This window comes from Ziziphus jujuba, chromosome 1, assembly GCF_031755915.1.
Source record: "Ziziphus jujuba cultivar Dongzao chromosome 1, ASM3175591v1".
In the NCBI taxonomy this organism is placed as follows: domain Eukaryota; kingdom Viridiplantae; phylum Streptophyta; class Magnoliopsida; order Rosales; family Rhamnaceae; genus Ziziphus; species Ziziphus jujuba.
In genome coordinates this window covers 37,161,032-37,176,573 of record NC_083379.1, presented here as the reverse complement: position 1 = coordinate 37,176,573, position 15,542 = coordinate 37,161,032, and the positions used below count along the sequence as shown (strand labels likewise).

Below are 15,542 nucleotides of genomic sequence, written 5' to 3'. Positions count from 1 at the left end.
TTATGCTGTGGAATAAGTCTTAAATTGGATCCACGGGGCTTTCCTACATTCCATTGCTTAGATGAATGTTCCTCGGATGAGTTTAAGCAACAAAATACATTTCTCATTAAAGGTTTTTTGACTTATATATATGTATCAGACACTTCTACAGTTGAGGCGATTTGTAATCGTTCTCTAACTTTTTCTTTTATTTTTTCCTACTTATCTTCTTCCATCTTGATCAATTCATTAGCTTTTTTGAGGGAATCAATCATGGTGGCAAGGGTCTTCATTGCAAAAGAGTGTACAATGAGTTTTTTCGAAATAGGTTTTTCTCAAAGGCTTCAAAGACCATTGATTTACTGTAATTTGTGATACTGATCTGCTCTTTGTTGAATGATTATGTGAAGCCTTTAAAAGTTTCTCCCTTCCTTTTTTTAACGCTAAATAGGAAGTTGGCTCCCTTCTTACCCTCATACTTGGTGCAAATTGAGCCTTGAAGATTTTTGCAAGCTCCTCAATTTTGTTAACCAAGCCTCCTTCGATCTATAGAACCATGACAGTGTTGATCCTTTCAAGCTAATTGAAAAGATTTTGCACATTTTAGCTCCCTTTTATCCTTAGAGATTCCGAGTTACTCCATGGTATTGTAATATTGTTAGATGTGCTCTCTCGGGTCTAAAAAGCCATTGAAAAGTTCAAATTTCGATGGAATGAAATGAGACAGGAGCCTTGTATTGACTATCCAATCTATGAAAGGTGTTCCCACCAACTGCTAATCCACGTGTCCTTTGTGTGCTGATCCTTTTTCTCAGATGCTTTATGTTGCACCGATTCCCTCAACTTCAGTAGTTACGAGGAGTTTCTCGCTCTCTTCTCTTTTCTAGAGGTTCCATGCTTTTTTGAGGACTCCTCTTGATTTTTCTCTTAGATATCCCCTGATTCACTATCTCCTATTACATATTAATCTTGGTGCCACCTATTTGTGTTTCGATCTAGTTTTCCATTCTCAAAAGATACATAATTCTATTTATTTTCATTTTGTTTGAGATAAGGTTCTAAGTGGTTTTATTCGAGTATGTCATGTAACTTCTGCTAATCAGCTTGTAGATCTTCTCACCAAACCTTTGTCTTGAACTTCGTTTGAATCATTACGGTCGAAGATTCATCTTGCGGGAGCATATTAGGAAAGAGATATTGATACATATTGTTAGAATATATATATATATATATTTGTACATTTATATATTTGATTATTGGCTTGATTTATTGCCTTAAGTGGATTCTGTACAATTGTAAATGTACTCCTCAACGTCAATAATATACACGACTTATTTTATTCTCATACTCTTATATGTAATTCTATTCCTCAACGTCAATAATATACATGACTTATTTTATTCTCATGCTCTTATATGTAATTCTATTTGATATAACTGAACTAATGGTTCAAATTACTTTTGGTTTATATATTTTCGGCATTAGACTATAACGTAGGTAATGGAAAATTAAAATAAGTAAATATTAATAAAAGAGTTTATTATGAAAAAATTACTATGTGGATCAAAATTTTTATTTTGAAGACGAATTTTATGGCTATGTACGATGTGTTAACTGAGTTTTATCTCTGTGTTTTAATTGTTTCATTTTTCAATATATATATATAGAGTAAAAAAATTTTATGATTATTCCCTCAATAATATTTTAATATTGTTATTTTGTAAATAAGTTTGATAAAATTTTGGTACTTGTAGGATTAATGACTGTTATACTTTATATTGGAGTAATTTCAATATAGCCATTAAAAATTTTGATATCAAGGATTAATTATAAATAAGAATAAACTCTATATTATAATAAATTATGGTTTTTTTAGTCCTGTATAAAGGAATCTTGCCTCAACATAATAATATTTAGCTATATATTATTAAAATATATGGTATCTTATATTCAAAATTGAGTTGTTACAATATCAATAGATTTGCTGGTACATATTAACTCATCAACATGGATACTTTTTTGTTAAAGCTAATACATTTTTAATTATAATTCATTAAATTATAATAGTTTTTATAATTATTAAATTAATTTTGTTCCATTAATATTATTAGAGAAAAGTTTTATTATATATATATATATACACACACACACACAAATTCTACTGTTCCAAATGAAATTTCATTCCATCATCCATGTTCCATAATATATTGCATAAAAAAATATATTTCTCCATCAAAATATCTTATGGTCAGCAGAACGAACTTTTCCTTTTCTCTTCAAAAAAAGCCAAAAAAAAAAAAAAATCACCCGGGTACTATATATGGGTAAAGGTGGTAATTCGTGTTCACATGTCGTGTTCGTGTCGATCTGTTTAATAATCGTGTCAAAAGTGCTCAACCCTAATCCAACCCGTTTATTAATTGTGTCAAGTATCAAAAACACTAACCCAATCTGTTTATAAAGAGATCAACTCGACACAATCCATTTAACACGATTACTTTAACAAGTTGTATTGACCTGTTAACCTATTAACCTGAATATTGACCTATGAACCTAAAAATTAATATATTTATTGAAAATTAACATACTAATTCAAAATTAACTTGTTTATTAATATATTTATTCTACTAACTTGAAAATCAAGCTCCCTATTTGAAAATGATTTAAAAATAATAATTAAAAAAAAAACATAAAAATAGTTTAAGCATTAAAAAATTAAGATACAATATTTAAATTTCATAGTAATATACCCTCAAATTATATTTGCAAATCCTAATTCACAATACACAAATCTCAATACATGTGCTTTTATAAAAAATTACTTTTATAAAGTTTTTTAATTTATAATATTATTTATTTATTAAATAATATATTATGGGTAAAATTATAATTTAAAATTAAATTTAAACGGGTTATAATATGTATATAATCGGTTGAAACTGATATGTTTAATAAATGGATCATAACGGATCAATTTTAAGTCAAACGGATCAACTCGAAAATGACACGATTAATAATCGTGTTAAACGGATTGACCGATTATGATCCGAATCCATTTATAATAAATCCAAACTCATTTATTCTGTATCGTTTTTGAATCATGTTATTGTATCATGATCCAAATTGCCACCTCTATATACTGCCCCACTTATGAAATTAATGGCAGTGAAAATGATGCAATTCGAAATGGCACGTGTTTTCATTTTCGATATTTTTTTTCTTTCGTTTTTATCGTTGATGGATTACGTGTGGAGATAGATGCTGCGAGATAACTAGCCACTCTCTCCGTTGACTTTTTATTTTTATTTTATTTTATTTTTTTTGCATAGAAAGAGAGCATACCAGTCTCTTCCATTCATACTATCTTAGCTACAAGCTTAATATCCTCCAATTGCTGAAAACAAAAAACATTTTTCTACATATCCAATCCCTATCACTTGCGGTAATATTACCCAAAGAAACTAATGGCAGTTCAAGTTCCAATTCCTATCACTTTCATATTATCAGCATTTGCGGCACCCAGGTACCATATATGGGCACCACTTATGAAATTAATGGCAGTGAAATAATGCAAATCGAATTGGCACGTGTTTTTTATTTTTGATATTTTTCTTTATTTCCTTTTCATTGCTCGTGGTTTACGTGTAGAAATAGATACTGAGCAAATAGCTAGCCACTCTCAGTACTCGGATTTTTTTTTTTTTTTAATAAATGGAGAGCATTACCAGTCTCTTCCACTCATAACCATAGCTACAAGCATAATATACATACCCAAAAAAAAAAAAAAAAAAAAAAAAAGAAGAAAATTCTACATATCCAATACCTATTACTTTCATATTACCGAAATAAATGGTAGTTCAAGTTCCATCAACCATTCCAATTCCAAATGCTGCTGCCAATGTATCCGGCGTGAATCGCCGTTAAGCTTTCTTCAGCAAGTGCACAAGAAGGAGCTAAGTGATATTGCAAGGTATAATCAGACGTAAAATCGTTCTGTTTCCAATAATATAACTAGACACCCACAAAAAATTAGACTATTTTAAACAACATAGAAAAATTATATATACATACATATAACAAGAAATTTGAAAATGATCATTTCTTTTTTTTTTTTCTTTTGTTGGGATTTAGGTGGTGGAAGGAGTTGGAATTTGCAAAGAAACTACCTTTTGCAAGAGATAGAGTAATTGAGTGTTACTTTTGAATTCTGGGTGTTTATTTTGAGCCTCAATATTACCTTGCAAGGAGGACGCTGACCAAAGTCATTGCAATGACCTCTGTTATTGACGATATCTATGATGTGTACGGTACACTCGAAGAACTAGAGGTCTTTACTGAAGCTGTGGAAAGGTTTGAATTCTCATTTTCTATGACCATAACTATCTAACATCTTAGTATATATTTGGCAAAACATGTTATTTAATATAAAGTGCATTATTTTATTTTCAGATGGGACATTTGTATGATTGGTCAACTTCCAGCCTACATGCAGTTTTGTTACCAGGCACTCTTGGATGTTTATAGTGAAATTGAAGAGGAAATGACCAAACAAGGAAAATCATATCGCGTTGACTATGCTAAACAAGCAGTAAGAACCTCCTGAAAAAAATGCATCTTGCTCTCTTCCCCTTAACCCAAGGAGAGAAATAAACAATTTCATGAAAAAAGAGAGAAATAAGGCAAAATCAAAATTTTTTTTTTGTTTTTTTTTTTTTTTTTTGCTGAAAGAAATAAGGCAAAATCATTATATTGCGTTCGTTCCATCAATATATAAAACTATAATTGGTCCACCTTTTTACAAACTTGACCTTTTAATTATTTAGAAAAAATGGTGCTTCTCCCAAAAAAAAAAAATATATAAGCACCATAGTAATAATTAAAACACGAAACGACCATATAAAAACAAATAATTATAAATAAAACCAGTTATAAATATGAACAAGTCTTAATGTTACAAAATAATTTGGGTTGGTGGTTTTATTTTTATTTTTTCTTCAGATGAAATATCAAGTGAGCTTACTTCGAAGAGGCCAAGTGGTTTCACAAGAAACATATACCGACAATGGAGGAATATATATGCCTGTGGCTCTTGATATCTCGATGGCAGCCACTTCCTTTGTCATGGGAGATGAAGCTACCAAACACTCTTTCGATTGGTTATTCAGTAAGCCTAAGATAGAAAGGGCATCATGTGTAGTTGCCAGAGTCATGGACGATGTGGTATCCCACAAGGTGAAACACTGTACCTATCAAATATTTGTCCTTTTTTATTATTATTTATTCATTCAGAAACGAAGCTAAGCTCGCTAGGCTTATAATTAATTTTTTATTTTTTTTAATCTTTTATATACAATATATAAATTTACAGTTTGAGCAAAAGAGAGGACACGTTGCGTCAGCCGTAGAACGTTGCATGAAACAGTTTGGAGCCACAGAAGAAGAAGCAGTGAATGAATTTCGCAAACAGGTTAGCGATGCATGGAAAGACATAACGAAAAGTGTCTCTACCCAACTTCAGTTCCTATGCCACTCCTCGTGCGAATTCCCAATCTTGCACGTGTCATTGATGTTATATACAAGGATGAAGATGGCTATACTCGTGCTAGCATTGTGCTTAAGGAATTAGTTGCTTCTCTGCTTATCAATCCTGTATCTCTCTAATATAGTTTATGGAATGCTATTTTGGTTCATCCTAGAATAACAATTATAAACTTTGTAAGATTAACATACGTTAATTCTATTCTATGCTACGAAAGTGAGTAGTTATCCTTAACAAGTAGTGGAAAATGTTGAAAGGATTGATGTATCTCTTAATGTAAGCCGTATGGAATGAATGTCGTTAATTGGTTGGAAATCTGCTTATTATAGTAACTATCAATTGTTTCTTGACCCCAAAGCTGTCAATTGACTCCAGTTGGCAAAGTGATTGTACATAGAGTAGTGTGGCTAGCAAGAAATTATTGGGATCTACGTGATAGAGACAAAACGGGTTGATATACGGACCTCTTACCAATCGATCGATCGATCACAAGAGTGGAGTTTCAATAAAAAAACTACAAAAATCAATGAACTTAAAAAGTAAATAAATAAATCAATAAAGGAAAAAAAAAATCAAAATCATTTATTTCGGTCATGATTTTTCCATCTGGCCGTCAATATTTATAAGGTCCCCATTAAAAGTAAGATAATAAATCCCTTAAACCCCAATTTCCTACTTGTGGCTAATAAAAATTGCCTAGTGGATTGACGTGCATATATTACAATGTACCTACCTTTAAATTGGAAATAGATCAAAACGATAAAAAAATATTCCGTGTGTTATCAATAAATAAAAAAAAGAAAAAATACATCTTGTTCTCTTCCCCAAAACCCAAGGAGAGAAATAAGGTAAAATCATTATATTGATTTCGTTACATCAACATATAAAATCATCATGTTGATTTCGTTACATCAATATAGAAACTATAGATGGTCCTCCTTTTACAAACTTGACTTTTAATTATTTTAGAAAAGATAGTGCTTGTCCCAAAAAAATATAAGCATCATAGTAATAATTAAAACACCAAACGACCATATAAAAACAAATAATTATAAATAAAGCCGTTATAAATATGCACAAGTCTTAGTGTTATAAAATAATTTGGGTTGTGGTTTTATTTTTAGATGAAATATCGAGTGAGAGCTTACTTGGAAGAGGCCAAATGGTTTCACAAGAAACACATACCGACAATGGAGGAATATACATTATGCCAAATATAGTAAAGTAGCGATACTAATTACGTGGTGCTACGAAAAAAAATAAAAATAAAAGGCATTTGTGAAAAAAAAAAGTGTGATACTGAAGATAAAGTGCCAGCTAAAATACCAAAAATATAAGATGCTTTGCAAAAACATTGAAGATAAAGCGTCGCGTAATAACAAAAATAAGTGACGCTCTTTTTGGACATCGTTGGATTGATCGTTAAAAACATTAGACAACACTTTTATAAACAAAGCATTGGTAAAACTAATTAATATTAGGTGACGCTTTTGTGATGAAAGCATTGGCTATTATACATGTTTTATTTAATTTTAAAAGTGTGAAGAAAAATAACTATATTAAAGAAGTATATAATATTTTTTTATTTTATTTATAAATTTTAAGATTCTCTTACATAATATATCTAAATATTGAAAATCAATAAGTCAACATTGCAAAAAAGAAAAAAAAAAAAAGAAAAGAAAGAAAAGGAAGACATAGGCAACAATTTTAATGCCAAAGCGTCACTTATGATATTGACAAAAAAACAAATTTAATTTTTACTTCATAAAGCTTATTAGTATACTATATTATATTATAAAGATCTTCACAGACTATGTTTAATATTTTAAATGCAAAAATTGAATAAACATAAAATTTTTGTTCTGCAAAATAGATTAAAGTGACAGTGGCAATTTATCTAATGGACACATTGCTGTTGTTAGGTTTTCACAAGCCTGATATCCACAAACCTGATATGTACTTTGCTCATTCACTAACCACTTATTCCCTAATTTATCTATATATATGTATATATTTATATAATTATATGCATATATATTAATAAAACTTGAAAACAATTATAAAATTAAAAAAAAAAAGGCAAATATGTGACGCTTTCCTTCATAAAAGTGTCGCCTAATTGTGTCTTTTGTTTATTTATTTTTGCAATGTTGTTATTTTTTTGTTTGCAATTTTAACTTATTAGTTTTTTCAATATTAACCAACTTGTTTGATAAATTGAGGAGCTTAACTTTTTTTTATTTTTTTATTTTTATAAAATTTCAAAACATTAGGCAATACTTTTATCACCAATAATGTCACCTAAAGTTTTGATATTAAAAAAATTTAGAAGTTTTTAAATTTAACAAGCAAATAAGTTAAAAATGCAAAAATTAAGTTAAAAATACAAACATAACAATAAGTCAATAATGCAAAAAATTGTTAAAAAAAAGAAAAAGAAGACAAAGGCAATGCAATTATTGCCAAAAGCATCGCTTATGACATTGAAAAAATAAAAAAAAATTGTAAATTTTTACTTCATAAAACTAATTAGTGTATTACATTGTACTAACAAGATCTTCATATATTATATTTAATATTTTAACAAAAAAATTGAATTAACATAAATTTTCTTGTTATGCAAAACAGATAATAAAGTAACAGTAACAGTCTGGTTAATGGACACACTGCTGTCCTCATGGTTTTCACAAGCTTGATATCCATAGATATATGAAGCCTTGATTGCTGTAGCCTATGTACCTTTCTAATTCACTAACTACTTATCACCAATTTATATATATATATATATATATTTACATAATTATATGCCTATATATTAATAAAACATGTAAAAAGTTAAAATTACAAAAAAGGCAAATAGGCAATGCTTTCCTTCAAAAAAGCATCGCCTAATTGTGTCTCTATTTTTTTTTTTTTGCAATTTTAACTTAATTAATCTTCCAATATTAAGCAACTTGTTTAATAAATTGAGGAGTTTAATTTTTTTTTTTTTAATTTTGAAGCATTAGGCGATGCTTTTATTATCAAAGCGTTGCTTAATGTTTTGATATTAAAAGAAATTTGATGTTCTTAAATTTAAAAAATAAATAAGTTAAAAATGCAAATACAATAATAAAGTCAAGCAAATCGCTTCTGCTCCAAGAACAGAGGACTGTGTCGGTTGTAAAAGATGTGAATCCGCCTGTCCAACGGATTTCTTGAGTGTTCGAGTTTATTTATGGCATGAAACAACTCGAAGTATGGGGCTAGCTTATTTTTGATATTAAAAGAAATTTGATGTTCTTAAATTTAAAAAATAAATAAGTTAAAAATGCAAATACAATAATAAAGTCAACATTGCAAAAAATTATTAAAAAAAAAAAAGTAAGAAAGAGGCGACATTTTTAATAGCAAAAGCGTCGCAAGAGGTTACATTTTTAATGCCAAAAGCATCACCTATGACATTGAAAAAGTTAAAAGAAAAAAATTGAAAATTTACTTCATAAAGCTAATTAGTATATTACACTGCATTACCAAGATCTTCACACATTATGTTTAATATTTTAAACGCAGAAATTGAATCAATGTAAAATTCTTTATTCTGTAAAACATATCAAAGTGATAGCAACAGTTTGCCTAATGGACACATTGCTGTTCTTAGGTTTTCACAAGTCTAATATCCATAGATATATCAAGGTTTAATTTTTGTAGCATATGAACCTTACTAATTTACTGATCACTTATTCCTCAATTTATATATATATATATATATATATATTAATAAAACTTGAAAAAAATTAAAATTAAAAAAAAAAAGGCAAATAGGCTACGCTTTCCTTCATAAAAGTGTCACTTAATTGTGTCTACTTATTATTATTATTTTTCTTGCAATGTTTATTATTATTTTTGTTTGCAATTTCAACTTAATTAATTTTTCCACTATTAACCAACTTGTCTGATAAATTGAGAACCATAACTTTTTTTTTTTTTTGGGAAAAATTTCAAAGCATTAGGTGATGCTTTTATCATCAGTAGCGTCGCCTAAAGTTTTGATATTTAAAAATTTTAGAAGTTCCTAAATTTAACAAGCAAATAAGTTAAAAATGCAAAAATTAATTTAAAAAATTCAAATACAACAATAAGTCAACACTGCAAAAAATTGTTAAAAAAGAAGAAGAAAAAGGTGACGCATTTATTGCCAAAAGCATCGCCTATGGCATTGAAAAAATTAAAAAAATATATTGTAAATTTTTACTTCATAAAACTAATTAATATGTTACACTATATTACCAATATTTTCACATACTATATTTAACCTTTTAAACAAAGAAATTGAATAAATATAAAACTTCTTGTTCCGCAAAATAGATAATAAAGTGATACCAATAGTCTGCTTAATGGACACATTGTTGTACTCAAGTTTTCAAAAATCTGATATCCATAGGTATATGAAGCCTTAATTATTGTGACCTATATATCTTACTAATTTACTAACCACTTATCCCCAATTTATATACACACACATATATATATATATATAGTTACATAATATTATATGCATATATATTAATAGAATTTGAAAAAAACTAAAAAAAAGAAAAAAGCAAATAGACGACGCTTTCCTTCATAAAAGCATTGCCTTATTGTGTCTCTATTTTTTTTTTTTTGGCAATGTTTATTATTTTTTTGTTTGCAATTTGAACTTAATTAATTTTGCAATATTAAACAACTTGTTTAATAAATTGAGGAACTTAATTTTTTTTTTAATTTTAAAACATTAGGCGAAGCTTTTAAATTTCAAAGTGTTGGATAATGATCAAAAATAATCAGAGCATTATCAATCATCTCAAGGTTCATGGATGATATAGTTGGACATAAGGTGGGACAGAATTGATCAGCAAAAATATATAATTGGCATTTAATATTATTAAATTAAATTTTCAACAGTATTGGAAATTAGTTTCAATTTTTTTAATGAGCAATAACACATAATTAAGTTTAATGTTAATTAGTTTGAACAAAAGGGAGGACACGTGGCATCAGGTGTTGAATGCCAGGTGAAGCATCGTGGGATGTCAGAGAAGGAGGTTTATGAATTGTTTACGAAAGAAGTTGTGAATGCTTGGAAGGACATAAACGAAGAGATGCTGAGACCTACTGAAATGCCAACGACAATACTGATGCGGCCGTTTAATTTTGCAAGAGTCATGGACTCTGTTACTTCCTTGCTCATTGATCCAATTCCAAATGACTAATTAGGTGCAGGAGATAAATTGGCTACATCCATAAATAAGTGCATATACATTATGTATATAATGAACCGCACAATTTATTTTTTATTTTTTATTTTTAATACTATTGAGTTTGCTTCTACTTTTATTGTAAAGTAATAAATGCTTAGAAAAATCTAAAAAAATCTTAATTATGGAATATTTTTCCCTATTTTGTTTGGGTATGGAAAACGAAATATATTTTTTCAATTGACTATCATATATATAGTTTATTAAAAATGCTAGATCTATCAAAATTTATATATCAAATGATATAAAGATTATTTGATTTATTTTTTATGAATGTGACACATATCTTATATTTAAAAATATTAGTAACTTATTAGTATTTAAACTAATTTAAAATTTAAAACTTTAATTAATTACCATTTATCTTATAATTTTAATTCAAAATAAAATATAAAAGTAAAAATTAAAATCTTAATAAAATAAAATTTCAAATTTTCTAAGTGGAGGTACAGGTCCCTTGGCGTTGCATATGGAACTATAGAAACAAATCTTTGAAATTGTTTTAAAGCCCAAATTATCGAAAAAAGTTTCATCTATTTTAGGGGAATTCAGCCCATTATCCCTCGTTTGGAGGGTTTAACGAAATATACCCAACTTTTTTCATTTACCCTTCTATTTCTATTTTGTCCTCAATAAAAATTGAAAATGACTTGAATGTCCTTTTTTTTTTTCTCCCCCTTTTTTCCTTCGAGAGACCCAGATAATCCTGCATCTATTTTGTCTCAAATTCCTGCACTTTCTTCATTCTTTCCACAGATAATCCCTCCCATTGAAAACAAAAAAACTTCTGCTTTCTTCTTTTAGTTTTCTTCTTTCTCCGTGAAAAAGCATCCCTCACTTTAGTTATTTGTGTATTTTTTTCAGTTGGATTATTTGCAAATAATAATAATAATAATAAGTAGCTTGATACATGGGAAAAAGTTCTTGAAGAGACCCAAAGGGGCGCTTCTGCGGTGCTCTCTTTCTCAGAACCAAGCAACAAGAGTGATGGCAGTTTTGGATATTCTATCGAACCATTCCAGGATGAAGAGTACCTTGGAGACCAGTCGGAGGCTACTTGGGACGAAGATCCTGTTATAAAGGCTGCCTTTGAACACTCCAATGGCAAGTTGAGGAGTTTGAAGGCTTCGTTGACGAAAGGAATGCTAACAATGATTTGAAGAACCAAATTGGAACTGATGTTTTACCGGAAAGGAAAATGAATTTTACTTAATTTTATATTAAATAAGAATAATTTAGGAATATTTAAAAAAAAAAAAAGAGTAAAGCAAAAACTACTTTAATGAATAGGGTATATTTCATCAGGCCCTCTAAAAAAGGGGCATTGGGCCACATTATCCTTTACTTTATTGGCTAAATCAATGTCATAGCCTTTAGAATTTTAAGAATTTATATAGGCTAACTTTTGTCACACCATCAAACTTGTCAATTTCATTTAGTAGATAAAGTTTTCTGTGCAAATTGAGCAGCCCTAATAATAGTAGTATATTTATCTATTTTCCAACATCAAACAACAATATTTTTGTCAAAAAAAAAATTGCTTAACTGATCACTCCTTGCACACTCAACCATGCAGTTGTAAATTTGAGAAACAAATCCTCCCTTTCTTTTAAATTTAAATTGTTCTAACAATTAAAAAAAAAATGCTTTCTATTTTCCGGTCATCCAAATTTTTTTGGTTATGCAAGGGGTTAGTCCTAAACAAATGCCAATAAATTATAGGCTATATCAACAGCATATGAAGCGCTAGTTTATAAAATTGTAAATATAACCAATTTCAATATTTGCTTACAACTACAATTTATAGATTACCCATTTCACCAGTCTCCATTGGTACACGAGTGTAATGGTAAAGGTGTCTATAGTTCAAATTTTCCACTTCCAAAACTCATATTTTTTTGGTGAATAAACTCCCAACTCATATAGGAAATAGTGGCTTTGCCACTAAACATTTCCCACGGACTACAAAAGTACTCATAAAAATTTTGGCCATAATAAATTTGATTATTAGCCAGCTTGTCTACACTGACCTTTATATATATATATATATATATATATATATTGGAACTAAGAGCCAACCTTTATATATTGATGAAGGGGACCATGCACGTGAAATCTTTATCTTAAAACCAAGAAAGGAAATAGTAGTGAAAGAACAGCATAAACGTTGTAGATAGCAAAATGATCCCAATATATATATATATATATATATATATATATATTTGATATGATAAGGATACAATGAGGATGCCATAGTAAAGATATCCTACATGGCAACCATGTCAATTAAAAATATTGACACATCATTAATAATCACTTTAAATGAATTATAAAATCCATTTAACCATCTTTAATTAGAAAACCCTTTGTCAGTATTTAAAAAAAAAAAAAAAAAAAAAGGGCATTCCACTTATTTGTTTGCTTTGGCCGGTGACTGCTGGTTGGTTCTTCTACCACTACTGGCATCTTCTTTCAATATATGGCACAAAACCTTTCGGCGTCTCGTTGTTGTTGTTGTTGTTGTTGTTGCTTAGAGCTTCCTTTTCCGGCTGAAACTTTATTGGTTGTTCATTTGTAGGAACCAAACCATTTGGCCATCATATACCCATTTTTTCTCCAGGGTGGCATTGCCATGTCCTGCCTTTCATCGATTGCTTTTCATCTTCTTCCAATATAATCATTGTTGCTTCGGTCAAATTGCACTCCAACTGTTTGAAAAACTGACTGTGAGAAACTTCAACAAGAGAGTTGTAAGAACATGATTATTTATTTTTTTTTACAAATGAAACACTATAAAAAATTGTTCGATCAATGAGTTTTCCCTCATTTAGTATATAACAAATTATTTATTTATTTATTTTATCCCAAACACCAAAGAGAATAAGTATAACAGCCCAGACCACCCACATGCGATATTGTCCGCTTTAGGTCAGGTCTGTACGGTTTTGTCAAAACGCATCGCAAGGGAAAGTTATCTACACCACCATATAAGGCGTGCTTCGTTCCCCTTTCCAACCAATATGAGACTTTACAATCCTTCCCCTTTGGGGCTCAGCATCTTTGCTGGCACACCGATCCGGGTACTGGCTCTGATACCAACTGTAATAGCCCAGACTACTTGCATGTGATATTGTCTGCTTTGGGCCCAGCCCGCACGGTTTTAAAAGGCCTCTAAGGGTTAGGGTTCCCACCCCTTCACCTGCCAGTCCCACTGGCTCTGATATCAACTATAACAGCCTAGACTACCCGCATACGATATTGTCCACTTTGGGCCCAGCTTGCACGGTTTCAAAAGGCCTCGCACGGGTTAGGGATCCCACCCATTCACCTAACAGTCCCACTAACCCGGGTACTGGCTCTGATACCAGCTGTAACAGCCCAGTCCACCCACATGAGATATTGTCCGCTTTGGGCCCAGCCCGTACAGTTTTAAAAAGCCTCTCAATGGTTAGGGGTCCCACCCTTTTACCTGCCAGTCTCACTAGCTCGGGCGTCCCAGGCCCAATTAAGATATTATCCGCTTTGGAAGCTAGGTGGTGAGCCCAATCCTATCCCTCATGGTTTTAAGTTCCTTTCAGGAAGGGCCCAGACCACCCGCATGCAATATTGTCCGCTTTGGGCCCATCCTGCATGGTTTTAAAAGGCCTCACAAGGGAAAAGGTATCCACACCCTCTTATAAGGCATGCTTCCTTCTCCTTTCCAACCGATGTGGGATTTCACAATCCACCTCCGTTGGGGCCTAGCATCCTCGCTGGCACACCGATCCGAGTACTGGCTCTGATACCAACTGTAACAGCCCAGACCATCCGCATACGATATTATCTGTTTTGGGCCCAGCTCGCACGGTTTTAAAAGGCCTCGCAAGGGTTAGGGGTCCCACTGGCCCGGATACTGGCTCTGATACCAACTGTAACAGCACAGACCACCCGCATGCGATATTGTTCGCTTTGGTCCCAGCCTGCATGGTTTCAAAAGGCCTCACACGGGTTAGTGGTCCCACCCCTTCACCTGCTAGTCCCACTGGCCCGGGTACTGGCTCTGATATCAACTGTAATAGCCCAATCCACCTGCATGAGATATTATTCGCGTTGGGCCTAGCCCATACAGTTTTAAAAGGCCTCTCAGTAGTTAGTGGTCCCACCCCTTCACTTACCAGTCCCATTGGCCCGGGCCTCATAGGCCCAACTGAGATATTCCGCTTTGGAAGATAGGTGGTGAGCCCAATCCTATCCCTCACGGTTTTACGTTCACTGTCAGGAAGGGCCAAGACCACCCGCATGCGATATTGTCCGCTTTGGGCCCATCCCGTACGGTTTTAAAAGGCCTTGCAAGGGAAAGATATCCACACCCTCTTATAAGGCATGCTTCGTTCCCCTTTCCAACCGATGTGGGATCTTACAATCCACCCCCTTTGGAACCTAGCGTCCTCGCTGGTATACCGATCCGAGTACCGGCTCTGATACCAACTGTAACAGCCCAGACCATCCACATGCGATATTGTCCGCTTTGGGCCTAGCTCGCACGATTTTAAAAGGCCTCGCAAGGGTTAGAGATCCCACCCCTTCACCTGCTAGTCCCACTGGCCCGGGTACTGGCGCTGATACCAACTGTAATAGCCTAGACCACTTGTATACGATATTGTCCCCTTTGGACCCAGCCCACACGGTTTCAAAAGGCCTCGCACGGGTTAGGGGTCCTACCCCTTCACCTGCCAGTCCACTGGCCTGGGTACTGGCTCTGA

The 15,542-nt window shown here is 31.7% G+C and overlaps 1 pseudogene; it reads left to right on the top strand.

Moving 5' to 3' along the window:
- Window positions 1–3,443: 3,443 nt before the first annotated feature.
- On the top strand, window positions 3,444–10,755 carry LOC107435182 ((-)-germacrene D synthase-like; annotated as a pseudogene).
- The last annotated feature ends 4,787 nt before the right edge of the window (window positions 10,756–15,542 follow it).